Source organism: Nematolebias whitei, chromosome 3, assembly GCF_014905685.2.
Source record: "Nematolebias whitei isolate Nwh7 chromosome 3, NemWhi1, whole genome shotgun sequence".
NCBI classification, from domain to species: Eukaryota; Metazoa; Chordata; class Actinopteri; order Cyprinodontiformes; family Rivulidae; genus Nematolebias; species Nematolebias whitei.
Window position 1 is genome coordinate 58,615,765 of NC_056500.1, and position 13,238 is coordinate 58,629,002.

A 13,238-nucleotide genomic window follows, 5' to 3' on the forward strand; every position below is an offset into this window, starting at 1 on the left:
AATAGCAAGTGTGGCACCGCATAAACCTACTATTAACTTCTTGTAGGAGGGGCAGACTGAGTGCAGCTGACCGAAAACAGACTGCCTGCTTGGGATCAGACAAGAGGAACACACCGCTGAAACCATGTAACTACGGAGCTTGAATGTCCAACGTCCAACGTAAAACTAACTTTACCGTGGTATGGCCATCAGAGCACTAACGATCAATTGTTAGGTTGATGGACCTCAGATTTACTGTGAACAGCTAGTTCTGGCTGTCAACAACAAACTGGTTGATCCACTATGACAGTGCTTCTCAATTATTTTCTGTTATGTCCCCCTCGGGAATAAGTAAACATTTCGCGACCCCCCCCCCCCCACCACCACCACCAACTCTCCACGGCAACTGTAAATAGTATGTCTATAAAACTGTTATAAGTACACCTCTGCCTAACATTGTGTCCTTATTAACATTAAAGAAAAAATAATAATATAGATCAACTTACAAGGAAGAATACCTTTATTAACGTTGTTTTTTTAGTCAGTAACAAAAACAACTTACAGTGCATCAATTTGCTTGAAAAAAAAATCATTTTTTAAACTGTAAACATTTTGGACCATTTGATACTGAAAAATAAAATTAAATATAATCATCCATCCATCCATTATCTTTACCCGCTTATTCCATTTTGGGTCACTGGGGTCGCTGGTGCCCATGTCCAACAATCACTGTGCGAGGGGCGGGGTACACCCTGGACGGGTCGCAAGTCCATCACAGGGCCACATAGAGACAAACGAGACTAACAACCATTCACTCTCACTCACATCTAGGGACAATTTTAGAGTTACCAATCAGCTTAACATGCATGTTTTTGGTCTGTGGGAGGAAACCGGAGTACCCGGAGAAAACCCACGCATGCACAGAGAGAACATGCAAACTCCACCCAGAAAGGTCCCTGGACCGGGGTTTGAACCAAGGACCTGCTCGCAGGAGCTCTACCAGTTGCGCCACCGTGCTGCCCCTTAAATATAAGCAATAAATAATAAATTCAAATTGATCAGCAACATTTTAACTCAGAAGTGTTATATAACCCTACCCATATCCTTTCAGTTCTACGCCGACGACTGTCAAATTTACTTTCCCCTTAGACACAATGGCACATGCTCTATTCAACCTCTGCTCGACTGCCTGGCTGACATCAGGGACTGGATGGCTTTAAACTTCTTAAGTTTCAATGAAAAGAAGTCTGAAGTCATGTTGTTCCCTCCCAACGACACGATCACAAACCACTGCATCGACGTTTCCACTCTAACCCTGTCAGAAAAACAAAGAGTCACTAATCTGGGCGTGATAATGGACCCTTCCCTGAAACTTAACAATCATCTAAACATGATTGTTGAATCATGTTTCTTCCAACTGAGGCGGCTGTCTAAACTGAAGCCCATATTGTCCAAAAATAACCTGGAGACAGTAATACATGCATTCATTACATCTAGGCTTGATTACTGCAATTCGCTCCTGTTTGGTATCAGTCACACTTCCATTGCACGACTACAAGTGGTCCAGAATGCAGCAGCCCAATTTTTAACCAGTACAGGCAAAAGCGAGCACATTACACCAGTTTTGGCCTCACTGCACTGGTTACCGGTTCACCTTCAAATCCAGTTCAAAATACTCATGTATGTCTACAAATCACTGAACAGTTTTGCCCCCACCCCCCACCCCCCACCCCATCTCTCTGATCTGCTACAGCCGTATGTCCCACCACGTTCCCTGAGGTCAGTGGACCAGTTGCTCCTCACAGTTCCAGGAACTCGTCTTAAGCGCAGAGGTGACAGGGCCTTCTCTGTAGCCGGACCAAGACTTTGGAACGAGTTGCCTCTGCTTGTCAGACTGGCCCCCTCCCTCTCGGTTTTCACGTCCCATTTAAAAACCCACTACTATTCAGTAGCTTTCAACACCAGATGATTTGGGTTTTTAACCTGTATGCTCCACACTGGTTAGTTGTCATATTTGTTATCTGCATCGTTTTTATGTCTATAATCTGATTGACCTCATTTTGTATATTGCTTTGTGTGTTGTCTGTTTTTCTGTCTGTACAGCACTTTGGTTGGCCTTGTCGCTGTTTTAAGTGCTCTATAAGTAAAATGGTATGGTATGGTATATAAAACACTTTGACCTACAAAACAAAAATGAATAAAACAATTTATGCTGATTTTTTTTTTTTATCAAAATGAGGAAGTCATGGTCTATGAGCACACTCTTCTATTAAAAAAAAGTCAACATGAAAGAGGAAAGAGGGAGCAGGTAACAAGGTGACAAGCGTCCAGAGAATCATAAAAACAGCAGCTTAACTGAGGAGGTGAATATATTTTGTTAGCAAAGAATAGAGTCCTAACATTTATTAAACATTACTTCTGTAAATTGTGCTTTGACAAACTTATCGATAAAACTAAAATATTTTGTCAACGCAAAAGAGGAAAGGGGGGCAGGTGTCGCTCTCGCTTGAGTTTACTCTTTGTTGCATGCGTGCTGTGAGTGACGTCACAGCAGCGGAGGACGGAGGAGGTGACGGGCTATGGCAGAACACAGATGGTTTGAGAGGGGGGTGAAGGAAGCAATTTATGTAAAAAGGGAAAAGCCATCTCTTAACAGAGGAGGAGGCCTCAGATTTCCACTTTCAAAAACCTATAATGCAGCTTTAAGACAGATTCCCTGTCAGTTTTCACACTTGATGGGAACAGAGGGGTCTCATCTGTGAATTAGAGTAACAAAGACCTTAAGAAACCCCTACTGTTAAGGTGTTGAGGTGTGATTTGTGAAATCTACGTATGTGTGTGTGTCTTATCTCACTCAGCCTTATAACCTGAATCTCTCACGAAACATCTTCTGTTGCAAATAAAGTCCAGTTGTTTTTGTATTGAACGTTTATTGAATTTATCATGTTCTGGATGACTGAGAATCTTCACCAGCATAAAATCGAGTAGTCTGACTATCTGTAGTTACATTCTAGATATCTTAAAATCAATTTTGACTAGGAACAATTACATTTTGACTATCCAGAATGCTAATTTAAGATATCTGTATTTACATTCTGACTAGTCAGAATAACAATTCAAGATATCTTAAAAGGAATTTTGACTAGTCAAAATGTAATTCAAGATATCTGAAATGACGTCACCTGATTCGTCATTTGAAGGGTCAAACATCCGTAATTACAATTCAAGATATCTCGAACGTAATTATGACCTGTCTAAATAAAGGTTTAATTTTTTCATTTAGCCTTTATTTATCCAGGTTAGTCTCATTGAGCCACGAGAACTCATTTTCAAGAGAGACCTGGTTTTTTTTTTTGTTTTTTTTTAGGGAGCACATGGTGGGGTTAAGGGCCTTGCTCATGGGCCCAGAGTGGGACGAATGAGGGTGGGGGCAAGTGTGGGTGTTTCACCTACCCCACCCACAATTTTTGATGTTGTCGGGGCCGGGGCGTGAACCGGCGATCTTCGGATCACAAGCCCACCTCTCTAACCTCTGCACCACCACTCCCCAAACTGAATGAAAACTAGTCAGAATTACATTTTTAGATATCTTGAATTAAGAAATTATGCATAGGCCCCGCGGCTGCCACTTAGCTGTTCAAACAGCTGCCTGCAGAATTTTGGGTGGCTGCAATGGCGCTAGATGTTCTGGACAAAATTGTCAGAAAATGCCACAACTTCCGGTGGCTATAGTGTTAGCCTTAGACAGTGAGGAAAATGGCTCAGTCTCGGCACTGTTGTTTTTGTTCAGTTCCTGGTTGTTCTTGTGGGACAAGAAAACAACCGTATCTGTCCTACCATGCTTTACTACACTCTCACAGCCTGCTTGAGTCACTATAATTAGGCAGTGTCTTTACCTGAGAGAAGATTGGCTGGCTTTGGGCTTTTTATATGTGAATGTGAGGCCCATGTTTGTTTGTTTGTTTTGCAATTTTTAAGTATTATTCATGTTTATTTTTGTTAATTTCATATTTATATTCCAGGTTGAAGGTGGCAGTCGAGTCTTGTGTAGGTTCCGTTCCACTCGTGTCTCGTGCATCACAGCTTGTGGGTGAATTTCTGCTCTTGTGTTACCTTGAACCATCCTTGTGTCTTTTAGTTGACTGAACACTGGAAAGCCTCAGCCTTGGCTGAATATTTAAGAGTCATTATTGCCTCCATTAGAATAGGTTTTTAACTTAGTGTTAATAAAATGTATATTGTATCTTGGAACAGTCTCCTGCTTACTTGTAAACAAACCCAAGTGCCTTTTCTGGGTATAAATTATGTCCGTGGGTGAAAGTCCTAAGGTGGTGTTGCAGTAAGTTTATAAAATAAAAATAACATCCATACCCAAGCTTGTCACATGTATGTAAATTGTTCTAGTGTTACGTAATTACCGGTAGATATTTTAATGTTTTGAATTATTTTAAACATTCTTCATTTAAAACACACTTGAGCAGAATCTGTTTTTTTTTTTTAATTTGTGGATTGATTCAGTTAAATTGCAAGGAAAACGTTGGTTATGTACTGTAACCCCAGATTCTATGAGTATACAGTAGACGTAGCCCTTTAAGGCTGTCGCTGGTGGGTTTATCCCATGATGCAAAGCATCGCACTGAAAAATTTAGTCCACGCCCACCTGTTGTGTGGGCCCCACCCGGTCCGCATAAATTACGTTAAGAGCGGGTAATCGGCTCCCAAATAGCTTTTTCTTCAGCCATTTAGGTGCCAGTGAGGCCCGACGCTTAAAGGACTACGCCTATACTCATAGAATCTGGGGTTACAGTACGTAACCAGCGTTCTATTTCGTATAGGCTTCGCCCTTTAAGAGCTGTCGCTGGTGGGTTAAAGGCAAAGCAAGATGTGGTCTCCGCCTCACTGGGTCCATTCGAACACCATATGAAGCGCCCGCTTGCCCCCCCCAAAAATCTTGTCACTCAGCTCTCCATGTGCGTAAATATGCGTTGCGTAATTACGCGCCCCATGCACAGACGTGCGCTGCGTAGTTTACGCGTTCCGAATGCATGAACGCCCCGGAAAAGTTTTCAGTGGGAAAGAGGAGATGCTGAAAAAGGCTGTGAACAGAGCAGATCCACGGCTCTTCAACATGAACAAATTAATAATAAGTGAACTGATTATTAATCAAATGAACTGATTGATGACAGAAGTCATGAACTGATTAGTGACCATAGAACAAGAACAACAGTCATAACCTGTGAATGATAACAACATCTCACACTGTAAATGCATGCAGTCAAATGTGAGTTTAAACGAGATTCCATGAAACAACAATATTCATTCTGTTAAGGCACTAAGGACAGAATGTGTCATGGAACAAGTTGACACATCACGTAAATAAAAGCGAATAAATGAACAGGGTGTTGACCACGCAGCCGCAGTGCAAATATCTTGCATTATCATACCATTATGCAAAGCAGTCGAAGATGCGATACCCCTGGTCGAGTGCACCCTGAGGTTGTCAGGAGGCTCTAAATCTGATGCTCTTTAGGCTTCAGAAATGACCTCACACAGCCAGTGTGACAGGTGCTGGGTAGATAACGGGCAATCTGCAGATGTGTCTCTATAGTGCACAAACAAATGTTGAATCTGACGCAGTGCCGCCATGCGTGCTACGTAACACGTTAATGCATGCACAGGGCAGAGAAGATGGAAAGATGCTTCTTCTTCTGAGGAGGGAAAAAATCCCTCCAACAATATCGCTCTTGATTTAAATGAGCTCGTGATGTTTTTAGGCATAAACGCTGGGTTAAGCCTCAGATCAGCTGAGCTGCCATCAGCCTGAATTCTGAGACATGACGGAGCGACAGAGAGGGCAGATAAATCACTCACCCTCTTTGCGGATGTGTCATGAACCAGAGGCCGGATCGCAAACAACAACAACAACCACTGAGAGGGTTAAAAGATTTATTGTGAAATAAAGTAAAACTCTGGAGTAGGTCCGGTTCTGGGCTGGTTCCGATCTTCTGATTGGTAGTTCGTGATTGGGTAGTGTTGTAGTGGCGGGCTGCCAGTAGAAGTAGAACTGATGTTAAGGTCCACTGGAACGGAGTCCAACAGGCTTGCAACTAAAAGATAAAGGTTAGTAGATGCAGGGGGAAAGAGACTAATTGGGGAAATGAATCTGTGGGAATCAGATTCAGGGATAAGGATAAGTCCGTGATACAGAATGAGCTTGACCTTTAATCCGTGATCCAAAAAAACAGTCAGAAGGGAAAGGCAGAGTTCATACCGTGAAGTCAGTTGTTCAGCAGAAGTATCCAGTACGTGATCCAAAAAGAGTCAAAAAACAAGAGCATGAGTCGGTACCTGATCAGATGAGCAAAAGCAGACGAGGGCTGAGGCAAAAGCGTGGTCGTGGTCAAGGCAAGGGTCATGAACGTGATGAGTCAATCAATGGAATGCTGGAAAGTCTACTGCTGATGAGACAGGATAGAGAATCTGGCCCAGACTGAGAGGAATGAGTGAGCTTAAGTACTGACTGGACCAGGTGGTGGAGCTGTGGGATAATGAGCGGTGACAGGTGACATGAGTTGAGTGATTACTGAGTGTGCAGCATGACAGAGGAGCTGACAGAGAGCAGAGCTATGACAGAACCCCCCCCCCTCAAGGTCCGGCTCCTGAAGGACCACCAGGCTGGAGAGGGTTCAGTCGATGAAAGTCTCTAATGAGGGTTTTGTCCAGAATATTGCGTGAGGGCACCCAGGAACGTTCCTCCAGGCCGTACCCCTGCCAGTCTACCAGATACTGGAGTCCTCTCCCCCACCTTCTGGATCGAAGAAGGCGTCGGACCGTGTAGGCTGGGCTCCCCTGAATGAGTCGGGCGGGTGGTGGGAGGTCGGTGGTGGGTCGAAAATGTGGCAGGACAAATGGCTTGAGTCTCGAGACATGAAACGTTGGATGAATGCGCATGGACCTGGGTAACTGTAAGCGAACAGAGACAGGATTGATTATTTTGGTAATCAGAAAAGGACCAATGAAACGTGGTGCTAGTTTCTTAGATTCCACACGGAGAGGAAGGTCCTTGGTGGAGAGCCACGCTTTCTGGCCCACCTTGTACAATGGTTGAGGCATTCTCCTGCGGTTAGCCCCCCGAACGTACCTTTTGGTGGCCAAAATTAGGGCTCTCCTGGCTTTTCTCCAGACTCGCTGGCAACGTAAAATTGCGAGTCGTGCAGAGGGAACCCGAGCTTCTCTCCCCTGGACTGAAAAAACAGGGGGTTGGAATCCAAAGACAACATGAAAGGGTGAAATACCTGATGTAGAGGATGGAAGAGAGTTGATTGCTTGTTCAATCCAAGGGAGGTTGGACGTCCATTTCCTCGGGTCCCCCTCGCAGAGGAGCCGAAGCTTGGTCTCCACCTCCTGGTTGGTACGCTCAGATTGTCCATCCGTTTGGGGATGAAAACCTGACGAGAGGCTGACCGAGATCCCTAGCAGGTTGCAAAACTCCCTCCAGAACTTGGAAATGAATTGGGGACCTCAGTCAGACACAATGTTCTGGGGGAGCCCATGGAGCCTGAAAACCTCCTTGGCCATGATAACGCTGAGCTCCTTGGAAGAAGGTAACTTGGGGAGAGGAACCAGGTGGACCATTTTAGAAAAACGGTCCACAATGGTCAATAACACTGAATTACCTTCAGAAGGGGGTAATCCAGTCACAAAGTCCATAGCAATATGTGACCATGGGCGTGAAGGAATTGGCAGTGGTCGTAGCAGCCCGGCAGGTGGGCGATTGGAAGACTTGGCACGATTGCATTCGGGACATGACTTGACAAAGTGCTTGGTGTCCTCCGTAAGCGTAGCCCACCAGAATCGGGCGCGAATGAGTTGGAGGGTCTTGGTGATTCCTGGGTGACAGAACAACTTTGATGAATGGCATAATTCAAGAACCTCTTTTACCTTTTGATTGGGGACAAACAGGCGCCCCCTAGGACAGGTGGGTGGACGTGGCTCGGAGAGTTGGACTTGTTGGAGATCGAGTTCTAATTGAGTCAAAGAAAGACGTACGGTCTCAGGCAGGATGAACTCGACCTCTTCTGAGGGCCCTTCCTTGACCTCAAAGACCCGGGACAGGGCATCCGGCTTGGCATTCTTGGGCCCGGGTCTGTAAGAGAGGGTGAAACTGAACCGAGAGAAAAACATAGCCCACCTGGCCTGACGGGGATTGAGTCTCTTTGCTGTGCGAAGGTACTCCAGGTTTTTATGGTCGGTCCATACCAAAAAGGACTTCTTCGCACCTTCCAGCCAGTGCCTCCATTCCTCCAGGGCCATCTTGACTGCCAAAAGCTCACGGTCTCCCACGTCGTAGTTTCTCTCAGCGGGGGAGAGTGCCCTGGAGAAGTAAGCACAGGGGTGGATCTTACCATCTGTGCTGCGCTGACTGAGGATGGCGCCCACCCCGGTGCTGGATGCATCGACCTCCACAATGAATTGTTTCTCGGGGTCTGGAGAGTGCAAGATTGGAGCAGAGGAAAACAATGTTTTGAGCTTCTGGAATGATTGGTTGGCAACGGAGTCCCAGATGAACTTGGTCTTAGATGAGGTGAGAAAATGAAGAGGAGCTGCAACTGAACTGTAGTTCTTAATGAACCTCCTATAAAAATTTGCAAAACCGAGAAACCTTTGCAGCTGTTTACGATCCTTGGGCTTGGGCCAATCCACCACCGCTGATACCTTCCCGGGTTCCATGGATACTTGACCTGGAGAAATGTTGAACCCAAGGAATGAGGTGGACACTTGGTGGAAAGCACACTTCTCTGCCTTGACAAACAAGTTGTTCTGTAAAAGGCGGGTTAAGACAGCTCTGACATGGCGACGGTGAGAAATGCTATCTTGTGAAAAGATAAGTATGTCATCAAGGTAAACAAAAGCGTAAATGTTAATCATGTCACGAAGGACATCATTAACCAGGGCTTGGAAAACGGCAGGAGCGTTGGTGAGGCCGAATGGCATAACAAGATATTCATAATGGCCATCTGCGGTATTAAAAGCTGTCTTCCATTCATCTCCCCGCCGTATCCTGACCAAATGGTAAGCGTTGCGAAGATCCAGTTTGGTGAATATCTTAGCATTTTGGATTATATCAAAAGCAGAGTTCATGAGGGGCAGAGGATACTTGTTCTTTATGGTTATTTTGTTAAGTTCTCTATAGTCAATGCATGGACGAAGTGACCCATCTTTCTTCCCTACAAAGAAAAAACCTGCACCAGCGGGGGATGCTGAAGGTCTAATGATACCAGCTTGGAGGGACTCTGTTATATATTTCCTCATGGACTCTTGCTCGGGACCAGACAAAGAATATAATCTACCCCGAGGGGGGGTAGAACCTGGGATCAGGTCAATACCACAATCGTAAGGACGATGTGGCGGAAGGGACGTAGCTTTTGATTTATTAAAGACCTCTTTCAAATCATGGTACTCTTTAGGTACCTGACTTAGATTAGGATAGGTCTCCTCATTGGCTGTGACAAGGGCTGGTGAACTGGGTTGGCTCTGAATACATGTAGAATAACACTCATTAGCCCATCCTACAATCTCTTGGTTCCTCCAATCGATTTGGGGGTTGTGTTTGCGTAACCAAGTGGAACCTAAAACCACTGGGAGTTGGGGTGAATCAATAACAATGAATCTGATCTGTTCCGAATGGTTGTTGGCCGACACCATGGTGACTGGAACAGTTTCAAGACTAGATTGACTTAAAGGATGACCTTCTAAAGCGAGGACCTTATGGTTGTTAGGTGATGGAACAATGGTCAGATCTATGGATTTGGCAAAGGTTTTATCAATGAATTCCGTGTCGGCCCCTGAATCAATAAAAGCTGAGACGATGACGGGTTGACCACCCTTTATTATGAACTTGACCTTGGACTTGGACATGATAGGTGGAGAGGACTTGATCTTATGACTAAGACTCAACAGGAGCCTCTCTTCTCCTTGCTGAGCCTGGTCTTTTACTGGACAATGATGACAATCATGACCGCCTTGACCACAATAAAAACAGAGATGGTACCTCCTCCGACGTTCTCGTTCCTGGGTGGTCAGACGACTTCTTCCTAGTTGCATGGGTTCCGTAGCATACAGAGGATCCTGAGGGCTCTTGGTTTGTTCCGTTTTAGGTTCATGATCCACAAGGTGATGTCTGGTTCTGGACATGGCTGTGGCCTTGCCTCGACTCTGTTCACGGTCACGCTCACGCAGGCGAAGGTCAACACGGGTGGCCACCTCCTCCAGCTGGCATAGGGATGAGGGATAGTCCATTGTTGCCAGCACATCCTTAACATCTTCATTAAGCCCCCTGAAGAAGGCGTCAGTGAGTGCGTGTTCATCCCAATGACTGTCTGCTGAAACAGAGTGAAAGTGAATGATGTATTTGGTTACAGAATCCTTGCCTTGTTTAATATCAAAAATTCTTCGGGCTGCCTCTCTCTCAGGGAGGATGGGGTCAAAAACCCGACACAACTCTTTGGAAAATTCAGAAAAATTACGACATACCACGCCACCTTTTAACCATTCAGAAGTGCCCCACGTCTTGGCTCTTCCAGCGAGAAGTGAGACAGCATAAGCTACTTTAGCATGCTCAGTGGGAAAACATGAAGGTTGCAATTGAAATTGAATGTCACACTGAGTCAAAAATGGTCGACATTGCTCAGGCTCACCTCTGAAATGTTCAGGGGGGGCTAACCGTGGTTCTCTTGGTGCAAGAGTCAACAGGGTTTGGTTGATGACTTGGTTTGACTGTTGGGACAAAGCTTGAAGAGAAACAACCATTTCCTGAAGCCCTTTCTCAAGTTTACTAACAGCCCCTTCTACCTTAGAGCACCACTCTCGGGTTGGTGTTGGATCCATAATGGCCAGATTCTACTGTCATGAACCAGAGGCCGGATCACAAACAACAACAACAACCACTGAGAGGGTTAAAAGATTTATTGTGAAATAAAGTAAAACTCTGGAGTAGGTCCGGTTCTGGGCTGGTTCCGATCTTCTGATTGGTAGTTCGTGATTGGGTAGTGTTGTAGTGGCGGGCTGCCAGTAGAAGTAGAACTGATGTTAAGGTCCACTGGAACGGAGTCCAACAGGCTTGCAACTAAAAGATAAAGGTTAGTAGATGCAGGGGGAAAGAGACTAATTGGGGAAATGAATCTGTGGGAATCAGATTCAGGGATAAGGATAAGTCCGTGATACAGAATGAGCTTGACCTTTAATCCGTGATCCAAAAAACAGTCAGAAGGGAAAGGCAGAGTTCATACCGTGAAGTCAGTTGTTCAGCAGAAGTATCCAGTACGTGATCCAAAAAGAGTCAAAAAACAAGAGCATGAGTCGGTACCTGATCAGATGAGCAAAAGCAGACGAGGGCTGAGGCAAAAGCGTGGTCGTGGTCAAGGCAAGGGTCATGAACGTGATGAGTCAATCAATGGAATGCTGGAAAGTCTACTGCTGATGAGACAGGATAGAGAATCTGGCCCAGACTGAGAGGAATGAGTGAACTTAAGTACTGACTGGACCAGGTGGTGGAGCTGTGGGATAATGAGCGGTGACAGGTGACATGAGTTGAGTGATTACTGAGTGTGCAGCATGACAGAGGAGCTGACAGAGAGCAGAGCTATGACAGGATGTTAAAGCCAACAGCAGGGCTGTTTTAAGAGACAAGAATTTAATCGGAACCTGATCTAGTGGCTCGAATGGAGCTTTGATCAGGGCTCGCAGAACCAGCGTTAAATCCCACTGTGGAGCAAGTGGGCGTGACACAGGCCTGCGTCTCTGTACACCTTAAAAAAAAAAACGCTTCATTAGCGGATGATTAAAAGCTGTTCTGTCCCCGAAACCTTTGTGACAAGAAGAGATGGCTGCAGCGTACGTTTTAATCATGCTGAACGCCAGATTTCTGTCCATCAGCTGCTGCAGAAAGGACAGCATGCCACCTAGTGGACATGAGGTGGCCTCTACACCTTTCTCCGTACACCAGCGCTGAAAAGCTGTCCACTTTGATGTGTGCAGCGCTGTGGTGGAGGCAGCACGTGAATCCTGGATCGTGCACACTACCTTTTGAGAGAGACCCATCCTCTCTAAACGGATTTGCTCAGCGGCCAGACCCAAAGGTGCTGGCCTATTTTTGGGTAACTCCTGATCACTCCTCCCGCCTGGAGGAGAGCATCCTCCTTCCATGGCAGTTTCCACGGGTGACCCGATAACAGGCGTCGTAGAATTGGGAACCATGGGGCGTTCACGTGCTCGGGAGCCACCAGGAGGGCTGTTAGTCCCTCCTCCTGAACTCGGTTCAGAAACCGTGATATCCGAGGGAGTGGGGGAAATGCGTAAAGAAGCCTTTTGGGCCACGGGCTGTGAGCAAACACGTCCACCCCTAGCGGTGGTTCGTCCCGCGGGCTCAGTGAGAACCATAGTTGACACTGAGCGTTCTCTCATGTGGCAAACAGGTCCATAACTACTCTGCCAAATTTCTGCCACGTCTGAGCCATCAGCTTGGGATGGAGGCTCCAGTCCCCGTGAGGTGGTCTGCCCCTGGACATCACATCCGCTCCTCTCTTGTCTGTGTGAATCAGAACATGTTGATTCCGCAGCACAGGAGCAAAATGTTGAATCACATTCAAAACCGTACGACATTCCAAAACATTTGTATGAGCTGCTGTGTGGGGTGGCCACAGAGCCCCCACAGCTCGAGACATGCATGTGCCTCCCCAGCCTGACAGGGACGCGTCTATGAAAACTGAGATGTGTGACGTAGGTCTGCTGACGGGGACTCCCTCCGACAGAACAAGAGGGTTTCACAGTGTGGGGTGGGGGTTTGAGCTGCAAACTGCAGCGTGTATCCCCTGCTGATAAGACAGTTCCTCCATCTGTCTAGAGCACACGCTCGCTGCCACTCCGCATAACGTTCGGGGAGCGGGCACGCGTTTCTGTGCTGCGTCATATTTTTTACGGATGCCAACCAATTTACAGCCTCCACTGCCGTCATGTGCTGCGGAGGCGTACTCCGAGCGACCCAAGGGGAGGCTTCCTCGAAGGGCCCTGAAGGCGCCTCTGTGCCGCGCTCAGGCTGCGGGCTCACTTCCGCACTGATGTGAGCTGGCGTGCGCTGAGGGGAGGCATGCACGCCCTTGGCCATGCGGTGCTGCTTAGGAGAGGGCTGCCGCCGCCGCGGTGGTGTGCGTTTGTCACCGCTGCGGTCAGAGGCAGTGCACAGCCTGGGCTGAGAGCGAGGT